Source organism: Bidens hawaiensis, unplaced genomic scaffold (assembly GCF_021521415.1).
Source record: "Bidens hawaiensis isolate Kalapana, Puna unplaced genomic scaffold, B.hawaiensis_p1.1 tig00033120_1, whole genome shotgun sequence".
NCBI classification, from domain to species: domain Eukaryota; kingdom Viridiplantae; phylum Streptophyta; class Magnoliopsida; order Asterales; family Asteraceae; genus Bidens; species Bidens hawaiensis.
Genome location: NW_027505275.1, coordinates 46503 through 58319, shown reverse-complemented (window position 1 = coordinate 58319; position 11817 = coordinate 46503). Strand labels below are relative to the sequence as shown.

The 11817-nt window shown below is 35.0% G+C and overlaps 2 pseudogenes across 1 annotated transcript; both read right to left on the bottom strand.

Annotated features, from left to right (window-relative positions):
- Positions 1 to 238: 238 nt before the first annotated feature.
- On the bottom strand, positions 239 to 2197 carry LOC143612028 (pentatricopeptide repeat-containing protein At3g05340 pseudogene; annotated as a pseudogene).
- Positions 2198 to 2989: 792 nt separating this feature from the next.
- On the bottom strand, positions 2990 to 8246 carry LOC143612027 (aminopeptidase P2-like; annotated as a pseudogene). The gene is made up of 13 exons (XR_013149884.1): positions 7912 to 8246; positions 7716 to 7841; positions 7535 to 7654; positions 7156 to 7431; positions 6908 to 7080; positions 5883 to 6114; positions 5648 to 5799; positions 4876 to 5066; positions 4693 to 4801; positions 4456 to 4610; positions 3633 to 3725; positions 3416 to 3496; positions 2990 to 3176 (listed from the first exon to the last, which is right to left on the bottom strand). The product of XR_013149884.1 is annotated as an aminopeptidase P2-like (transcript).
- Positions 8247 to 11817: the final 3571 nt, after the last annotated feature.

Genomic DNA, 11817 nt, shown 5'->3' with positions numbered 1-11817 from the left:
CTAAATATGAAAGAAATGAGAAAATAAAGAAAAAACTTATTTTGGTAAATACTTTCTAAATCACTTATAGTAAATAGTTTTTCCCCACCACCCATTTTGATAAAAAAAAAACTCTAAAACTCCCAACGCGAAACTTAAAAAGTTAAAACTACAAGAATAGATCAAACTATTTTTGGTAAATTATGTAAACATGACACTTTAACATTATGCAAATTACATAATTCAGTTACACCAAAAACTTCTAGTCTTCTACCATCAATTGGCTATTACATCATGATCATCATCATCATGCCAGTAACGTAGAATGAACCTTTTATCAGGCACATAACCTTCATCTGTCAAATGTCTAAACAACACCAACAAAGCACCAAAGATCACCTCCGCTTGTGGATGCGTTCGATCGTCAACAACAAAACTATGAACCCGTTTCTTCATCTCAATCCAACTCGTCCCAGTATCCTTCCCGACCCCGACCTTCTTCAACCTTCTAATGCTTTCACTTTTCTCTTTCCACCTTCCTTTCAAAGAACAAATATTAGCCATCAAAACATGAGGCACCGGGCTACTCGGTTCATCAGCTGACCACTGATCGGCTGCATACTTCCCCATGTTTAAGTCACCATGAAAACTACACGCGCCTAACAACGCTTGCCACACTTGTATATCAGGCTTTACAGGTAGCACCTCGATAAAACGTCTAGCTTCGTTCAACAGCCCTGCTCGGCCCAACATGTCGACTATACACGCGTAATGCTCCGTCCTCGGGCTAATCCCATACTCGTTTTTCATGGTTTCATAAAACTTCATACCTTTGGTTACTAGCCCGACATGACTACACGCTTGAAGCAAAGATAAAAACGTGACATCAGTCGGTTTTATACCTAATTGTATCATTCGTTCGTATAATTCAAAAGCTTTAAGCGCATTACCGTGACGCGCAAACGATGCAATCATCGAGTTCCAAGAGACTGCGTTCGTGTAACCCATCGTATCAAACACTTTAACCGATTCGTCCAACTCACCACATTTGGAGTACATGTTAATAAGCCCGTTATTAACGTATACATTCGAACCGAACCCTTTTTTCATAATAATAGTTTGGATTTGCTTACCGAAAGCGAACGAAGCATCACCACCAAACACACCGAGAATAGCAGATATCATGTTCGGGTCAATCTCGACACCCTCTTTCACCATTCTGACGAATACACGTATAGCTTCTTCCTCACGTCCATTTTGTGCAAAACCCGCAAGAATCACAGTCATCGAAACCTCGTCGAGAACTTGAGCCGACTCAAAAATCTGCCACGCGTGCTGCACGCTGCTGCATTTGGAATACATATCCATAAGTGCACTCTCTATATGCAGATCCGTGTTCATACCCAACTTGAAAACAAGCGCATGTATTTGACACCCTTCAGTAATCGCATGTAAACCAGAGCACGCGAGTAGTGAGCTCAAGTAGGTTAATGGATTCGGAACCACCAACCCTCTACGCATTTCCACAAACACCATCAAGCTGTGTTCGTAGCATCCGTTTCGTGCAAGCCCAGATATCATTGCAGTCCAAGTAACCACATTTCTATCACCAGCTTCCACAAAAACTTGTCCTCCCGAGCGAAAACAACCAGTCGAAAAATAAGCTGTGATTAAAGCATTGGAAACCGTGGTTTCCTGTTGGTACCCGTGCACGATAACCAACGTATGAATCATCTTATTAACATTAGCAGACTCTAATCCTTCACAAGCGGATAAAAGGGTCGTGATCGTTGCTCGATCAAAACGATGAGACCCGTACATCAGTTTAAAGTAACCAAATCCAACGCTAATCAAATCCTTAGTGAAAAAGCCGGAGATTATGGTGTTCCAGGAAACCGAGTCTTTGAACGGCATTTGGTCGAACAGTTGGCGTGCATCAGACAAGTGGCCACATTTGGAGTAGAGGAACAGGAGAGAGTTCCAAACGGGAAGACTGGCGATGGGGTTTTTGATGATGGCGGAGTGGATTGAAGACCCGGTTTTGAAATCGTGTTCTCTCCCGCAGACGGAGAGCAGACGGCATAACTGCTGATGGTTTAGGGTCAAGTGTCTGTGTGGTGATGCTGGAAGCTTGGTTGTTGCTAATATTCGGAAAACCCATGTTGGATTCATCCATGAAAACTATATAACCTTGCCTTGGATTTACAGCTTACAAATGCGTGCTTTTAGATGGTTATACACTGGTTGGTTACTACTTTTTTTCAAAAATTTAAACCCAACTGAACCATTATATTCCTATATCAATACAACAGTAGATTTAGAACGTTTTAAGAAATCGATCAAAATTCCCAAAACATCCGTTCGAAATTCAAAAAAAATAACTGAATGGATGTTCACTGAAAATAATTAGTATGAAAGGTGTGACATGTGATAGCTATTTGCTAAAGTGAGATTATTATCTATCAAATTCAAAAATGTGAAATTTAACTTCTAATAACATTAAAGATTAATTATTTACGCCATCATCAATGTGTTTGTATTATTAAGTGTCAACTGAATGATTACTCCTGGGGAGTTGAAATGAGAACCACTTGATACATAAATAATTAGGTGATCATGAAAATGACGGCGGTATTGGGGAATTATCGGTTAAAATATGATCCGACCGGCGTGTTAAAAGAATAAGGGTTATTGGATTTAAATGCTCCCAACTTTCGCTCGTTGGTCGGAAACACTCTCAACTAACGAGATGCTTATTATAACTCCCAGCTTTCACTTTATTTTCTTCAGACACTCCCAAGCGAACGCTAAACTTAGTTTTTTTCACAATGTGGCATCTTTTTAAATGGCTCGGGAGTACCAAAATGAAATAAGGTGAAACGTTAGTCGGGATTGTTCACAAACAACAAGTGAAAGTTGTGAGTATTTAAATCCAATAACCAAAAAAAACAAAAAGTGATTCGTTTGGTTTATGTGGTTCTTATTTGAATCTGGCTTATCATAGAAGGAATAATAACGTAATATCAATAAATGATCATGAAATTAACTTCTGATGATAGGCATCTATGTTACAAATGAGTTCTTATTGTATGTACATACATGCAGAAAAGCATAGATACAAAGAATCATGGGTTCGCAACAGGACGTGTGTTATTCCAAAGCCACTCGCGTGCAGATCCGTCCACCAATGCTGAAACCTGTAAGCAAATATCAAAACAGAAGCATCCATAAACTAGAATAGAAGAACTAGTGCAACTTTCTCAAGTCATTTGGGTTATATTTGAGATCAAATAAAAAAATTACCTACAGATGAAACCCATAAGAAAGTAACAACAACAACAATAATAATAATAATAATGTTTGCTCGATTACATTCATTCCACATGACTATACATTATTAAACTTATATAATAATGACAGTGATGTGAAGATTTACCTTCTCCCAAACTTGTGAATGGTAATCGTTGAGCCAATCAATCTCAGCAGCAGAGAGCAAGTTTAAGTCGATCAATTTAGTCTACATCATTGAACCCACATAAGTTAACTATTTCATAAATTCAGCATAGAAAACTTACATATACAAAAAAAAGCTAAAAAAAAGTTGGTATAAGAAAAGCAAGATTTATAATAGCTAGAAATACAAATTAACAGACCTGTATAGGGACAAATGTAAGCTTCTCAAATCCAAGATATGTGTTTCCTCCAAAACGATTAGGAGTATTGGCCTCTTTGACAAATAGAAGATTCTGCATGACGTATTATAAAATCAATAAACATAATTCTTCTCTCCTGAATAAAACGTTTGTTACAATTAAACATAAGGTACAATAGTACTGATACTATCTTTGTGGCATTTAACAACAAAAATATTATTGTACATCTACACAATATCACCATCTTTTTTGGAAGCCATGAAACTCGTCAAGGATAACTCATGGGCCACTAGGGTGTGCATGGGTCGGTTTTTAAGTTTTTGAAAACCGTCCGGTTTTCGGTTGTCTCAGTTTCGTTCAGCTCCGATTTTTTGGTTTACCATTTGGGCCTCAAATTTTTGGGCCAAAAATAATGAATTCGGGTCTAATTTTGTTGTTAATTAATAATTACTTGATTATTATACATTTGTGTGTACACTAAATATGAAAATTTTATAAATTATTTAAAATTAAAAAAAAAACAATAAAAATCTATAAACTCAGTTTGTTTTTATGGTTTTAATAATATGCAAAACCGAACCAAAAATTTGGTTTTTATGAAAACATAAAACCAAACAGTTGATTTTTGGTTGGGTTCTCACTTAAGTTGGGATTTCTACAGCGACTGGTTGGATTTATTTCGTTTCACGCACACCCATAGGGCACAACAATATTCTGCTTACCACTGAGCCACCCCTTGAAGATTCATATTCGCTTTGGAAAAACAACTATCTGAAACTTCACCATACATAAAACTAAAACCCTAGATAGATACAAATAATACCTCAATTCGAATACCAAAAGCATGGTCCTCATAATATCCAGGTTCATTGCTAATAATCATGCCTTTAAGCAATGGAGTCATATTTCCAAATCGAAAGCTAATACTTTGTGGACCTTCATGAACATTTAATGCAGCACCGACTCCATGTCCAGTTCCTAATACATTAAAAACAAGCAGATTTATTAGTAATCAATGCTTGAATTTCATTATATAATGTAGAAAAAGAGCAAAATTTACCATGCCGGTAATCAAGTCCAGCTTTCCATAGGGAAGCACGAGCAAACGCATCGAGTACAAAACCTGGAGTGTTTTCTGGAAACACTGCTTGATCAATAGCTATATGGCCCTGCAATTATTATGTTAACATTGATTAAAATACTTATAAGTTATAACTATTTATACGAAGAATATGATGTCTACCTGAAGAACTCGGGTGAAGCATTCTTTTTCTCGTTCAGAAGGTTCACCAAAATGTACTGTTCGTGTTATATCAGTTGTCCCGTCAAGATACTGGGCACCACTGTCTAGTAGAAAGAGTTTCTGTGTATCCACAACACTACAGCTATCTGCTTCTGCTCTATAGTGTATAATAGCACCATTTGCACCAGAACCTGAGAGTTTAATTGCTAGTTATGACTTATGAATTTCAAAATCAAGCTAACAAGATGTATTAAGAATATTTAAATATCAGTTTCAAGAACCCTAGAATATCAAAGGGGTAAGTGTTCCGCACTTCCACTATAATCACTTCCTTCTAATGGTACTCGACTTTTATTACATAGACCAGTATAACTCTTTTATAGATGTTTAAAATGTTTAAACTTAAAGCGAAGTGTGGCAAATAAAAAATATATAAATCTTCGTTACTAATAAGTGACATTTGTGTACGAATTAACTTGAAGTAGGGGGTAATAATGAATAAAAATATTCACTAAATAATAAGTTAATAACCAAGTTTCATAATTGTTAATTTTGAAGTACTAAACAGTAACCATATATGTTTCATTGCCTCACATAAATTTTAAACCCTTTTAACATTTATAAAAAAATTACAAAGGAATGGAGCCTAATAAAAGTTGAGTGACTTTTGTAGGACACTTGGGAAACTTGTTTACTATTTTACTATAGTATAAAGTTGCTCCTAATATAAAGATAAAAAGAAAGTAGTAAAATAAATTAAGTAGAAATATACCACATATAGTATCAAAGCTAGTATCAACAAAACCAGTTTGACTTGCACGAAACTCGAGAAGTTTGTCCGCAACTTCTACCTCTGTGTGAACCACTTCTTTATTTATTTCCTCCTCTAGCCATGACCAAAACTCAGCAAGAGCAGCCGCATCCCTGAAACAAAATTTTAATAATATTTTGACTAAATTATATCCTGGAAAATACAATTACTTAACAAAATCTACCAATTTGACTACCTTAGGTGAGAATTACACATTCCTTCTAGCTCAGCATGGTTTTTAATTGCTTTAGCTAGAGATATGGGAGAGCTTTTATACAACGCAGTTGGCGCCCCGGATATGTTTTTTCCTTTGCTTTTATTACCAAGTCTTTCTAGATATTTATCACATGCAGTTGCATATTTGCTTGAAATAGCAGCATTAACTGATTGATGTGTCTAACCAAAGGTGGCCCCCTCGAGCAGCTAAGCTGTTTGAAGAACAGAATGGTCAAGTAAAAACAGCATCTTATTACAAATACTATTCTCTATATCTCAAGTAGAATTGGTATAAGTGGATAAACGGGTGGGGCTGGTTATGAGTCTAAAATAGTAATTTTGTATCCGTTAGGTTGACCAAGAACACTTTTTTGTGGATAAAAGAATTATAAACTAGTGTGTCAAATATGATTATTAGAGCATTCACATCCCCTCCAACCATATTCTACTCTATAATTTAACTAAAACTCATACTTTTCAAAATTTTTCTCTCATTTCCCATTCCCTATTTTTATCTTTATCTTACTCACAACGCTTATTTTATTATATTTTTCTTGGTTTATACACTCACATAAATTTGAAGGATGAATAGTAGCTTTTCATATATTTACTGTAGTGATTTTTTATAATTTAGGATTAGAGAAGTGAAATGGTGGAAGGGATGGAGTGTGATTTTGGAAGATTTTTTTATATTTTAAAGATAGGAGATGGTTTGATGGATGGGTTTGTGAATGCTCTTAGAACTATATCATTTTAATCTAATAATCCACAATTTTTAAATATATAATTCAGAAGGTTTTAGGTGCATTCGAATTTCAAATACAGTTCGGACAACTTTCAACGTATTTGACCAGTTTCATTTTTTAACTACTTTATTATACCAATCTGACCCATTAGAGATAAAAACATAACCTCAATTAATCAATTCATGAGTAAATGGGTCAAAATCGCCCCCTCTAAGAATCAGCATGCAGAAAGTTTTCATGGTCAAAAGTTCAAACTAACCTTTCAATTTCAGAAAGGATGGCCTCATATGGTCTTAACTCTACACCAGCTTTCTTCAAATAGTCCATCACTTCAGGGGTAACTTTAGAATTATCAACAAACAATTTTGCTGAATCAATCTCCACTATCAAGTATGCATACATAACAGGAGAATTGGGAACATCATTTCCTCTCTGCAAACATACTTTTACTTGATGAATAATTCATGTATTAGATATGTATAGAATATAGAGATTGAGAACAATCACCAAGTTTAGTAGCCATGCAACTTCATCTAGCATAGAGATAACAATTGCAGATGAACCATGGTCAGCGAGTTCAGCCCTCAGGTTAGATAGTTTAGTTGATACATCTACGCCAGCATATTTAAGGTCATGCAATCGAATTGGTTTGTTTGGAGGTGTTGGCCTTGCTTCTTTCCATACTTGATCCACAAGATTAACATCATATAAGAAGACCAACTCGTGATTGCTTTTAGCAACAGCTTCCTTTAACTCATTTACAGCATCGGAAGAGAAAAGAAACTGCTCCCTTCACAAATACAATAGAAGGTGGCATCACACACAAGCATATAAATATAATGTGGGTGGGTTCTAAAATGAATAGAGTAATTGGAATACTACTCACAGGATCAATGCCGATTCTGGCACCAGGGCTTAAAACATCATTAAGCCACTCAGTAGTGTTAGGGACACCCCAGTTACCAGCACGCATGAGGATCCAGCTCGGGCTCAACTGCTTCTCAGCCTAGTAAAAGAAACAAGATATCTTATTTATGTGATGAAGTTGCAGCTTAAAAAAGTCAGACCTGAAGAAAATATCTGGCATCTGTCCAAAGAGCTGCCTTGTGCGTTGTAACAACTGCAGTGCCAGCACTGCCGGTAAAACCTGATACGTAGGCCCTCCTCATATAACACTCGGCAATGAACTCACTCTGTAATGTATCCAATAATAATAATAATAGATTGAATCATGAATTGAAGATAGAAATAGCACAAGTAAACCTGATGAGCATCCTGAGAAGGAATGATATAGGCGTCGATATTAATGTCTGGTTTGCGGAAGAGCTCGCGGAGAGAGGAGAGCTTCTGATCTTGCTCCAATCCTCCTCCTCCTCTGCTGCGCATCTCGGAAGAGGACTTGGCGGTGATTTGAGAGTTTCGAATCACCAAGTTAGGGCTGTTGAGGTGAATTGGGGGTTTGTAATTGTAATTGTAAATGGGAAGTTTGATTGATGATAGAGACAAGAGGCGGTGAGAATAATAACATGTCGCCGTTGTAGACAGAGATAGCCCCGACATTATCGCCGTTGCTGACTTCATTCACGGACGACGCTTTGATTGATTGAACAAAACAAACACACAAGTGGAAGATAACGCAACTAACTGTTATATATCAAGTATTATTATTATTATGTTTACCAGAATTCCAAAATTTTGGTTATTTTAAAACTATACGTTATACATTTAGCAAATTAACTATTCTACCATAATAAACAAAAATGATGATTTAACCATATATCATCTAATTGGTTTAATATTTTGCCAAGTAACACCCCTTATCTTTTAACATTTATTTTCTAATTATTTTATTAAAATAAATAATTACTTACCAAATTTATTTATTTTCACATTGACACACTCATTACTTACCAAAAAAAAATTAAACGTTCCTTTCATATTAAATAAATAGCCTAATTGTTAACTGCCTATTGTGTAAATATATCCATACAATCAAAAGTCAAACCCCCCATCAAACCCGTTGTATAACCACCGATTTCTTAACAATCGCTAATAAAAACTCATGTTCGTTCTTCGAGTACCCGATAACATCATCAATTAAGAACAACTTTGCTTTCATAGTCAACTATTTTATCATTTTATGAGTTTATGGTTTGGAAACATGGGTAACTCAATTGAGAGGAAGGATATCAGGGCTCAAAACGGATCTTTATGGCTTTCATTGATCGTTTTAGGTCACTAAAGATCTGTTTTCGTATTCCTCTTATCTAACAAGTGTGTTATTCAATTATCAATTATGTATAAACCGTTAGTCAAGTTTTTGATATTTTGGTGTAGCCAATTTTTTTTTACTTTATGCATATTTATAATTATATAAGATTGTTTTATACTCTTTACAGTTTATGACCATATAACAACATTTTTTACCTAATTATGATATATGATCCCGAGTTACGGTCAATAAATTTTTAATGACTTTTAATATTATAAAAGTAAAAAAGTGGCTCAGAATTTGATATTGTAACTTTTTATTTATCAAATCAAATCAATCAATTCCTCTATCCTTTATCTTTAGTAGTTGTAGTTACCAACTTTCAAGCGATAAATGTTCCCTTCATAATTTGATATTAACATGAAGAGTTAAAAAAATAATTGCAAATTATATCAAGTAATATTGATACTTGGGTTTTTTTATGAATTGGTTTGACACCTTCGAACAAAAAATTCCTTTCAAATTTCAATTCGCAGCATATTTTGCAACGGTGATAAATAAGAATAAGGGGCAGTAGAAACCATCGTAGGTTTGGTTTGAATCAACCAGACTGGTCAACTGGACGTAGCATTATCTAGAGTAAAAACTATAGACCGGCTCAAACTATTAAATTTTGATAAGAACAATAAGGTTAACAATAGAACTACAAAGTTAATATACAATGAGGTATTTAGGAAGCAGTAAATTATATATTTATATACTGATGTTACTTTATAAATTAAATTTATAAAGTTGTACGGGCTTTTTGTTCGCATTTAGTTGTGAATTTGTCATAATCAACAAACCTGTGAATTCTAAATTTATGTTACTTATGTAACATGCATTGATAGAGTTCCGTACGACACCGGTATTTTTTTGAATTTATGCATTCGAAACCAGTATTGTACCATACCAAGTATTTTAGGTATTGATACCTAATTTTGGGGTACTTTCAATACCAGTAGTGAGCTTATCCCTATCGATATGTTATATATATTTGACATCTTTTAATATTTTTTTATTAAACCCCGAGTAATGTGACTGTTTTAACTTATTTAATATTAATAAACAAAAGGTTCTTTGTGCTACACGACACCTAATTGTATCATACTTGTGTCACTTGATAAGTTGTCTGTTCAATCATTAAAAAAACGTTTTCTTTATTCAAAAAAATCGGATATCACGCTTTTATTTCATTTATGCTTCTTCGAAATGTGGACACAAAATTTGGTCTATGCAATGAAACAAGACTACATGTAAAAACAATTTTTAATTGTGTTATCGAAACTAAAGCCATTGATGAAGATGGTAAACTTTCAAACAACACTACATGTAGAAAGAGTTTTTAATCATGTTGTGTTCAGTTGTATGTTGCGGTATCCAGAGTTAAAACCAAAGACAAATAAGCTATTTTTTTTATGAAAATGATAAACTTTCAAATAAGACACAAATGAGAAGATTTTATAAATTAACTTTTATTGTCATTCATTAAAAATAATTAAAATAAATTATTATTTATCCAACCCGTGTATCACACGGGTAACTAACCTAGTTAAATAAATAAATATAAATAAGGATGCACATATGGGTAGGTAAAACCACACAATAACAACTGCGATAAGCATTTTTTCCTAAATACCCGTACTCGTATGCTGTATACATATCTATACACGTACCGATTTAACCTCTTCGGTACATGTATTGGTACTCATTTTTGTTAAGAATTTTGGTATAGGTACGGTATGGGTACGTTTGGTGTTTTGTACCTATTTGGAATGTGTAGGGATTTAATTGGGATTCTTCATATTTAATATATAAAATAAGTTCTTCAATCATATTATTATTGAACAAGTACCAAACGTTTATTTAATATTAAATAATATAATGTGACATCCACATCGTTTGGGGATGAGAACTAAGCCTTTTTTATAAGGTGGTGGATATATTTCCCATCATAACGCGTTTTGGCACTTAATGGTAGTGGATGAGAGGATAACTCTATAGTTAGGCGTGTTCAGGTGAAAGTAGTATCAGGATGGGTGACCTCATGGGAAGTCTTCACCTAGGCAGCCAAAAGCAAATCTGTGAGGCGATGGTGGTACGTCCCGGCCAAAGCGAACAATATTATGGTGCAGCGGTAGTTGGGATGTTACATATAACATCCAAGAATAGAACCAACGAACAAAATACTTAGAGTCGGCGAACAAATTAGGGTTCTTCAACACTATCTTATCATAAAATCGGCGACCAACTAGGTACTTGTACTAATTTGGTACCTGTCACGTACCTATGCAAGTATCGATAGTCGGACTAATTCGGGTTGTTTGTTACTCGTACTAGTACCGGTTTCAAGAGCATCGAAGATTTGGAAATAGAAAAAGCAAAGTGGTAAATAAACGACACCGTACCGAAATACCTATGCCCGTACCATACTAAAAATTTAGGTATGAGTATTGGTACATGTTTTTATTGATTTTTGGTACAGGTACGGGTACGGATACATGTATTGTCCCAAGCTCATCCCTACCACACGGTGTAACCGTTCAATGGGGGCGGTAATAGGGCAGTGAAGGAGAGGAACATCGCACCGGGCCGTAAAGGGGGCGGTGTTCGGAGAACGGGCGGTAAAGGGGATGTTGTGTGGGCCTCCCATATTCAACGGTAATATTATCGTTAGACTAAAAAAGTATTTGTCTTTATATATATATATAGGAAATGGATGAAATACAAACAAAATAACTGTACTAAACGTGCGAACTGAAGGAAATTAGAAAAAAGAGCGGTGGGATTTCTGTAATTACCCTTTCTTCTTCAAAAAAACAAACCTGTCAATTGTAACGGGGATACGATCTCTTCAAAAAGCAAAAATATCAATTGAAATGTGGACTCTATCAATTCAAAAGGAATCCCTATCAATT